Source organism: Gossypium arboreum, chromosome 13 (assembly GCF_025698485.1).
Source record: "Gossypium arboreum isolate Shixiya-1 chromosome 13, ASM2569848v2, whole genome shotgun sequence".
NCBI lineage: Eukaryota > Viridiplantae > Streptophyta > Magnoliopsida > Malvales > Malvaceae > Gossypium > Gossypium arboreum.
Genome location: NC_069082.1, coordinates 52028973 through 52039615, shown reverse-complemented (window position 1 = coordinate 52039615; position 10643 = coordinate 52028973). Strand labels below are relative to the sequence as shown.

General features: G+C 38.2%; 1 non-coding gene across 1 annotated transcript; it reads left to right on the top strand.

Annotated features, from left to right (window-relative positions):
- Positions 1–8833: 8833 nt before the first annotated feature.
- On the top strand, positions 8834–8940 carry LOC128287118 (small nucleolar RNA R71). Its single transcript, XR_008277815.1, has one exon. It is a non-coding gene; the product is annotated as a small nucleolar RNA R71 (small nucleolar RNA).
- Positions 8941–10643: the final 1703 nt, after the last annotated feature.

Below are 10643 nucleotides of genomic sequence, written 5' to 3'. Positions count from 1 at the left end.
AAAGGGTGGCCATATGACCATTTAAATTCCTTGTCATATTCGCCATAAGCTAGCACAATGAGGTTTTGATAAATTGAATTTGTTTGAATTAGCTCAAGAGCTAAGAGGGCCACAATTGGACAAGGGAAGGAAAAAGTAATCGAATAGCCGTAAAAGCCGTTCGACAACATCCGAGGTAAGTCCTCAAGAAGTGACCTTACTTGAATTATGTGGAATGAAATATGGATGTATTGATTATTGATTTATGTGTGTATGAGTATTGAATGATACCCGGGCTAAGTCCCAAGGCGATTATGTTAGTGATTATAATTGTGTTTGAGCCTTAGTAACGAAAATAAATATGTATGTCCAATGATTATTGATGTATGTGTGCATGAGAAATTGAATGATATCCGGCTAAGCCTCAAGACAATTATGCTGGAAATTATAACCGGGTTAAGACCAAGGCAATTGTGCTAGTGGCTACATCCGGCTAAGACTCAAGGCATTCGTATGCGAGTCATTCTATCCGGCTAAGACCAAGGCATTTGTGCAAATCGTGATATCCGGGTTAAGTCCCGTGAGGCCTTGGTGCGGGTTACCATAACGGGCTATGTCCCAAGGCGATTGATCGAGTAGCGACATCCGGTTAAACTCAAGGTATGTGATTTGAAAATTATAAGCTTGCTGGAAAATTTCAGCTAATGCACTTGTGAAATTTCCCAATGACAAGGTAAGTGCGGTGTGTGCTTTGCTGCGCTAGGAGTAAGAGCGTGTGAATATCCGCTCCTATGATGGAACGAGTTATCGGCCTTAATGAAGCCGTTATTTGTGTATGAACATAAGAGTTGGGATGGTGAAGTAAGTATGATTATGTGAATGTGCATTAATGAAATGATGCATTTAACTATGTGAATGTATTGCTGTAATTAGAGTTGATTATATTCCTTGAGACTTACTAAGCATAAAAATGCTTACTCCGCTACTTTGGCTCTCGTTTTCTAGATTTCGCCGATAGCAATCGGATTCGGGATCGTTGAAGTCGAAGTCATCCACACTATCAAGCCCCATTTTGGTATAAATTCTTGGTTGAACTTGAAATGGCATGTATAGGACTACCCTTGTTGGTTTAAATATGTTATGATGTATATGTGTACGGCCATGCGAAAATGGCTCGTAATAGTGAAGTATCAACTTAAACTATTTGCGGTTTGTATATATATATATGGTGACATGATGTGACTATGAATTGGAAATGGGAATGTTGGTCACATGATCAGCCATTGGCATGGTTAAAATGATCATATGTGGACCTATGTAAGGCAAGACTAGTTGGTTCATGGAGACTACAAAATAGGTAAGACCTACCTTAAAAACAGATGCTGCCAGCTGCAGTAACGTGAATGTGAAAATCACCAAAATTTGTAGGAATGGTATTAAATAGTGAATCAGCTATGTAAATGAACATTGATGAGTCTATTTTCATATGGAAGAAACGAAATGGTCATAGGAGTTACATGTTAAGAGATATTAAAGCTATTGTAAGACAGGGCCAGAACGGTTTCTGGGTTCCCTGTTGCAACTTTAAAATTTACTATAAATTATCCAGAAATAATTAGGAGACATACCTTATATGTAAAGATTCCATTTTGAGTCTAGTTTCATTAGAAACAAACGGCACCAGCATTAAAGCCCTTTACAGAGAGATATTCAAGTTATACCGCGCGAAGGTCAGAGCAGTCGATCCCTGTAACATGGGTGACTTTAACTAATAAACTGTACCAATTGGCCCGACCAAAATTCTAGAAATAAATTCATGGATGGATATATGAGTCTAAATTCAGGGAAAATTTACGAAACCAGTTTCCGAGTTTTGAAACTCGAGATATGATTTTTAAGGCGACAGTGACGCAGTTTTTCCAGCCTGACTGGAAATGTCCAATGGATGGGCAAAACAAGTGAACTTGGCTTGCTAACCCCTCGTGTCCGACACCGGCGATGGTCTCGGGTTCGGGGTGTTACAGATTCTCTAATGTCTTAAAGTTTAAACAATCAATGCATAAATGTCTATGTTTTAATTCAAGATATATCAATCAAAATCATAAATCAATTAAAATTTATCCTAAATATGATATGAGAGCTTTTCAAGAGAACAAGGTGATCATTCAGGGATTTTTCTGATAATAAAATAAATACCCCCCACACTTAAGATGTACATTGCCCTCAATGTACAAAGATAGATATTAGAGTATAAAGAGTATAAAAATAAGATAGGGAGAGAAGTGAAACTTCCTGTATGATGAAATCCTCGAACTGGAGTTTTAGAGAAGAATCAGTTCGAGAGTGGAGGAGGATACTCCGGCAGTCTTAGAGGTCCATTAGGCCATAAATCCTGCACCAAAAGAATATTATATCTAGTGGTAGCTATGGTCGTGGTCGATCAGAACATGGCAGTCATGGAGAACCTTTCCGGGTGGAGTTTTATTCCTATGTGACGATGAGATTAAGAGCTCTATATAACTGTGATAAAATCTGGAACTTTTTAGGGGATATTAGGAGGAATAATTACTTAAAAATAAAATTTCAGCCAAGACTACTAATATGAAGCAAACTCAACCACAATAATAATGAGAATAAGAATAGAAATGTAATGGGTATAAGGTTTTCCTAATCTCAATTTAACATAAATTGTATGGTAACTAACCTAGAAATGCAATTTAAATGATAGACATTGGCATGATAATAGCATGAAAATGAGCATAGTAATATCATGGATATGAAGTGTGTCTAACAACTTGATTTAATTCGAAATGTATAATAAAAAACCTAAAAATTGCAAACTAAATGATAAAGTAATAAACAAAAATGAAAACTAGTTTAAAAGTAATGGAGATTATTGTAATAATAAGCATTAATAATGAGTAAAATAGAAGGGAAAGGAGTAAGCAAACGTTAAGGGAAAGAGATTGAGCTTTAAAAAAAAAGAAGTTGGAGGCGACGCACGGGCGTGGCAAGGGGCCGGTGGAGTTGCAGCGGCTAGGGTTAGGGTTTTGAAAGGGGGAAGAAGATGAATAGTGGTTTGTTTATATAGGGGAGGGCCACACGGCCTAGGGCCACGCCCGTGTACTCTGAAGGTGAGCCCGTGTTTTTCAAATTTTTCGATTTAGGTCGTGCCCGGCTACTATCCCACGCCCATGTGTCTTGGGCGTGTGTGGTACACGGCCATGTCGCACGGTCGTGCCTAGCTTTGTTCACTTCTCCCACGCCCATGTGTTAGGGTACCATGCCCGTGTATTATTGTCCACGGCTTAGACACCCCCATGTCGAAGAAACAGAATCGAGCCTTGCCCCTTGCACGCCTGTGTTTTTCTATTCCCACGCCCGTGCTCACCTATCAAGTTCACCCATGGCCATGTCACATGGCCATGGGGATTTATCGCATCCCTGTTTTGGGGAAATCATGTCTTGCTTCCACACGGCTGTATCCACGGTCGTGTCTCTTCCCCTGTTTGGCCACGGCTTTAGGCACGCCCATGTGTCTGGCGGTGTGTGCTGAAAAACTTTGCAATTCAAAGATAAAGTTAATGATTTAATGTGTTAGAAAGTAAAACTAAAGAAATCAAAATATGTTAGTGCTCGGGTTGCCTCCCGAGAAGCACTTATTTATAGTCTAAGCTCGACTTACCTCTCTAGTGAATGGTCAGGGTGGTTCGAGGAGTTTATACTCCTTATTCCTGCTATCAATCTCATCAAAATAGGGTTTTAATTAGGTGTTGTTTACCTTAAAAGCGCCGAACTTGGAGTGACTCACCTCCACCGTACCGAATGGAAAAATATTGAGTACCGTAAGAGGGATTTCCTCATTCGGTATGGTAGTGACAATGTGAGGATCTGCGGCATCTAGTAAGACTTTATCGCCAACCTTAAGTTGATTTGGAGAGGTATCGGCCTTGTTTTGGCGTAGTTTCAGTTTATCATTTGTTCTCAGTTTGTGTGCTCGCCATTCGTCTAGCTCCTCTATCCGTAGCCTTCATTCTTCATGAGTGTGTCCTCTATCATTGCTGGAACATGGCTCGTAAACTTCTTTGAAGCTCAATTTTTGCAAAGTCATATTTTCAGTTTTAGTAGATTGGTGTGGACTATTACCTTAATGATCGATGTGATGCCAGAATTACGAGCTTGAAGGGTGATCGTGTCATCTCCTACGCGAAGCGTGAGCTCACCTGTGCCAACATCAATAATCTTTTTAGCAGTTGCTAAAAAGGGACTCCCTAAAATCAAAGGGGTGTTATTGTAACACCCCGAACCCGAGACCGTTGCCGGTGTCGGACACTAGGGGTTAACAAGCCAAAACCACTTATAGCACCGACCAACTTGACATTCCCAGGCAAGCTGGAAAACTGCGTCACTGTTGCCTTAAAAAGCATATCTCGAGTTACAGAACTCGGAAACTGATTCCGTAAATTTTTCCTAAATTTAGACTCATATATCCATCACTGGATTTTTTTATAGAATTTTTGGTCGGGCCAATTGGTACAGTTTATTAGTTAAAGTCACCCATGTTACAGGGGTCGACTACACTGACCTTCGCGCGTTACAACTTGAATATCTCTCTGTACAGGGTTTCAATACTGATGCCGTTTGTTTCTAATGAAACTAGACTGAAAAAGGAATCTGGAAATATAAGGCATGACTTCTAATTCATTCTGGATAATTTATGGTAAATTTTCAAAGTCGCGACAGGGGACCCAGAAACCGTTCTGACCCTGTCTCACGAGAACTTTAATATCTCTCAGTATACTGTTCATATGATAGTTTCGTTACTTTCATATGAAAATAGACTCGTCAAGGTTCGATCACATAATTTATTCACTATTTAACACCATTCCTACAAATTTTGGTGATTTTCACATCCACATCACTGCAGCTGGCAGCCTCTGTTTTAAGGTAGGCTTTACCTATATTGTAGTTCCCATGGACCAACTATAGTCTAGTCATACTTAGGTCCACATATGATCATATTTAGCCATTCCAATGGCTGATCATGTGACCAACACTCTCATTCCAAACCATAATCACATCATGAAACCAAATATAATTACAAACCACATATGGTCAAATTCCATACTCCACTTTTACGAACCATTTTCGCATGGCCGCACACATATACATCACAAAGTACTTAAAAACAACCGAGGGTGGTCCTATACATGCCATATCCAAAACTCAACTAAAGGAGTACCAAAAAGGGCTTTGATAGTGTGGTTGACTTCAACTTCTATGATCCCGAATCCGATCGCTAACGAGCAAAATCTATAAACAGAGAAACAAAGAAACGGAGTAAGCAATTTATGCTTAGTAAGTTTGAGCCATAATATACACACAACCAAAGCATAGCATTCAAGTAGCTAAACAATAATTCATATGCACAATTTCTCAAAGACATGCTTACTTCACAATCCCAACTCTTATATTCATACACAAATAACGGCCTAGTTAATGCCGATAGCTCATTTATCATTAGAGCGAATATTCATACGCACTTACTCATAGTGTCTGAAGCACACACAAAACATACCTTGTTGTTGGGAATTTCACAAGTGCATTAACTGAAAATTTTCCAGCAAGTTCAAAGTTCTCGAATCACATACCTTGGAGTTTATCCGGATATAGCTACTCGTTCAAACGCCTTGGGACATAGCCCGGTTATGGTAACCGCACAAAGGCCTTGGGACTTAACCGGATATCACAATTTGCACAATTGCCTTGGGCTTAGCCCGGATATCATAACTCGCCTAATTGCCTTGGGCTTAGCCCGATATCATAACTCGCACAATTGCCTTGAGCTTAGCCCTGATATCACTCGAACATTCATACACATCTTTGTTTCAATTTCATAACACAACTTTTATGCACAATTCACTTAGCAAAATATCATTTCGGCTCAATGGCCACATACAAAGGCACAATTTCGATTGCTTATTACTTCATTCAATCGAATCAAAATCTAAGTTTCGATACTTGAAAACTTACCTCGGACGTGGTCGAACGATTTCGACGGCTATTCGACGACTTTTTCCTTCCCCTTATCGGATTTAGCTCCCCTTTGCTCTTGAGCTTAATTTAACAAATAAATTGGTTTTATCATTTGAGCATCGAAAGAGGAATTCAAGATACCTAGCCAATATATATGCTCATTAGGCATCAAAGTCTCATATGTACGAAATCACGAATCGAACTCAACACATTAGTTAATATTCCTCTTAGCCGAATTTTCTAAGCCAAGAATAGGCATCAATATGCTTGCCTCTAACCGAATGCATGCACACCAATTTCCCCTCATGTGGCGAATATGCATGTCCATGTTGAGGCCAATTATGCACTTAATACCACACAAAACAGCATGCATTTTACTAACTAACGCATTACATATTGTAGCTCAATACACATCTCTCATGTACTTCATAACGAAACATCATCACAAGCAAATATATACCTTGAAATAGTATATATGTCATGCCAATACATCATGTGCAAACATGTATACACATATAGGTGCAAGGTCAATCTCAAGGGGTTCATACCCATCCAAACACAAATTTTACCAATCAAGTAACAAGCATAAATCATGCTCATGAATGCACCATGGCGAATACATCACAACCATACTCTTTCAACTTCGGTCATGGTTAAACAAAGAATTCAATGTCCTACTCAAGAATACTAAAAAGAAATTTCAAGAGTAGTCAATCCATCATTACATGCATCATCAACAAGCTTCACATTTAGCATGCAATGGCTTTAACACAATATCAACCTTGGCCAAATACCATTTTTCATGGCATAGCAAGGATTTGAACCATGGCTAACATGCACATCAAGTTAGCAACCAAAACAAGCATGAATCTCATGACACAACCTCAACATACCTTAATCTTGATGCAAGTATAGACAAATCTCCTTCTAGATCTCTTCTAAACTAAAAATGGAGCAAAATTTCCTTCCTTCTTAGAATTTTCAGCCCAAAGAAAATGAGAATGGATGAACCAAATTTTTTCTTTTCCTTTCTCTCAACTCACAGACCAAGGGGGAAGCATGGATGAGACCATTTTTTTTCTTTCTTTGCCCATGCTCTTTATTTTATTATTTCACCTAATGCACCAACAAAACATGTTTCATGACATGTTTTGCCCATCCACTCTTGCCATGGCCGGCCACTTCATGTTGGGGGGGAAATTGACATGCAAATCCCTTATTTTTGCATGCATGTTCAACTAGTCATCACACCTTTCCCCATCATACTTCAAAGTTTACTACTAGGTCCTTTCTAATGAAATTCACATTTATAACTCTAAATCGAAACATCAAAATGTCACACATGAATTAACACATATTATAGGCATCAAAATAAATTTTAAATTATTTTTATGCCTCGGTTTTGTGGTCCCGAAACCACCTCCCGACTAGGGTCAATTTTGGGCTGTCACAGTTATTATCCTCTTCTATGTCTAGAACAACGAAATCAACAGGAAATATGAACTTATCTACTTTTACTAGTACATCTTCAATAATACCCCTAGGAAATCTTATAGTTTTATCTGCCAATTGAATGCTCATCTTAGTTTGTTTAGGTTTCCCAATACCTAGTTTCTTAAACATTTTGTAAGGCATGACGTTAATACTAGCCCCTAAATCAGCTAATGCATGACTTATATCTAAACTACCAATTAAGCAAGGAATTGTAAAACTCCCTAGGTCTTTCAATTTGTGGGGTAGTTTATTCTATAGAATAGCTTAGCAGACTGCGTTTAGCTCCACATGTGACGCTTCGTCCAACTTCCTCTTATTTACTAAAAGCTCTTTTAAAAATTTCATTGCATTCGGCATCTGCGACAAAGCTTCAGTAAACGGTAAGTTAATATGTAATTTTTTCAAAAGTTTAAGAAATTTACCGAATTGTTCGTCTGAGTGGTCTTTCCTTGTCGCGTTAGGATATGGGATATGATGTTTATATTCTTCATTCACCATTTTGTTATGACTTACCTCACTTTTACCTTTGCTCACCACAGTTTCTTGCATCAATTCTAGCTCAAGCGCAATGAATCCTTCCTTATCTTGAGTACTAATTGCGTTGAGGTGTTCCCTTGGGTTAGGTTCAATATTACTTGGTTAGTTACCTTGTGGTCGTTCAAAGATTAGTTTGGATAACTGGCCTATCTGAGTTTCGAGCCCTTGGATCGATGCTTGTTGATTCTTAAGTGTTGTCTTGGTATTTTGGAAACGGGTTTCTGATACCAAGATGAATTTAGAAAGCATCTCTTCAAGGTTCGGTTTCTTCTCTTGTTGATACGGTGGCTGTTGAAAACCCTGAGGATTTTTTGGCTTTTGATTCCCTTGACCACCCCAGGAGAAATTTGGGTGGTTCTTCCAACCTGCATTATAAGTATTACTGTATGGGTTTTTTTGAGATCTAAAGTTATTGTTACCCATATAGTTGACTTGTTCCTCTTCGGTTGTAGGATTGAAGGATTGATATTCTGTATGCACACCTCCTCCACTTGAGTCACACCACATTACTGGATGTACCTGCGTAGAAACAAGTAAACCATCAATCTTGTTATTGAGAAGTTCTACCTGATTTGACAGCATAGTAACTGAGTCGACGTTATAAATGCCAGCCATTTTTGTTGGCTTAGTCCTCATGACTTGCCACTGATAATTATTCAGTGGCATTTCTTCAATGAATTCATAAGCTTCTTCAGGTGTTTTGTTGTTGATGGTTCCTCCAATAGCTGCGTCAACCATCGAGGGATTCATACCATTGTGGAATGTTTGTACTTAAAGCCAAAGCGGTAACCCATGGTGAGGGCACCTTCGCAATAGCTCCTTGTATCTCTCCCATGCATCGTAAAATGTTTCTAAGTCCATCTGCACAAAGGAAGAAATATCATTACATAACTTAGCCTTTTTAGCCAGCGAAAAATATTTTAATAGAAATTTTTCAGTCATTTGTTCCCAAGTAATAATTGACCCTCGTGGTAACGAGTTCAACCATTGTTTAGCTTTGTTCCTTAATGAAAAAGGAAATAACCGAAGACGAATGGCATCATCAGAAATGCCATTGATTTTAAATGTATCGCAAAATTCCAGAAAGTTTGCTAAGTGAGCGTTGGGATCTTCATCCTGCAAACCATCAAATTGAACAAACTGTTATATCATTTGAATTGTGTTAGGTTTCAGTTCAAAAGTATTTGCAGCTACAGCCGGTCTAACTATGCTAGATTCAGTTCCTATTAGAGAAGGTTTAGCATAATCATACATAGTACGTGGAGCAAGATTTTGATTAGCCGCAATTGCAGGAGGTAGCTGATTACCTTGGTTTTCAGCCATCTCTTCGGTTGGAGGTTGAGTATCGTCTTCTTGCTTATTCTCTGTGTATCTTAAGTTGCGCCTTATTTCTCTTTGATTTCTACAAACCGTGCGATCGATTTATTAGCCAAAAAGTAATGGTCCCGACGGGTTTCTTCTAGTCATAAACTATAAAAACCTGCCAACAGAAGGAAAAAGTAACTTAATAAATAATAATAATAAAAAAATTAAATTAAATTGCAAGAAAAATAAATGGCTAAAGTAATAAAAATTGAGCGTTCCTAATATCTTAGTTCTCCGGCAATGGCGCCAAAAACTTGATCGCATTATTCGTAACAAGTAATAAATATTTATAATGAAGATCAAACCTAGACTAACTATTATCGCGATGTAGGCAAGTGTACCTATCGAACAGTAGCATAGTTTTAGCAAGACCGGATTGTCAAACCCAAAGGAACTAAAAGTACTAGTAATAACTGTCTTTTTATTATCTAGCCTAAGAATAAAAGGGGTTTTATTTGTTTTAATTAACTAATTATCTAAACTAAGAACGCACAGAGAAAAGAATTGGGGAATTGCTTTTGGGAAAATCGATTAACTTGAGACAATACCAAAGGAAAAATCCACCTAGACTTTACTTGTTATTCTGGCTCCAAACCGGACGATTTATTCATTCAACTTGTTCCATAGAGATCCCTAAGTTATGTTATTATCCCTATTCAAGACTAATAACGTCTAATCCCTAAATTGAATAACCGAGACTTTTCTCTAATTAACACTCTAGGGTTGCATTAACTCGATCTATGGATCCCCTTTATTAGGTTTCACCCAAATCTGGAAAAATCTTGTCACCCTATTTCTAGGCGTGCAATCCGCTCCGCTTAATTATGAAAAAAATACTTTTAGACAGGGTGTATTCCTCCTCTGAGTAAGAGCATGTCTTGAATCAGTATCCTGGGATATCAAAACAAGACTTAAGAACACATAATTAAGAACAAGCTAAATATTTATCATATGATTCAGAAAATAATAACAAGGTTCGTCTTAGGTTTCATTCCCCTTAGGTATTTAGGGGTTTTAGTTCATAACTAAATAAGAAAACATCTCAGAAGAATAAAGAATTCAAAGCATAAAGAAAACCCAAAACTCCTGAAGGGAAATTGAGGAGAGATCTTCAGTCTTGATGATGAATCCGGCTTCTGAGATGGATCAATCGGCTTCCTTGGAGTAATTCCTTACTCCCCCTTCTCTCCCTTTTCTTACTCCTCTAGGGTGTATTTATAGGCTTTGGAATG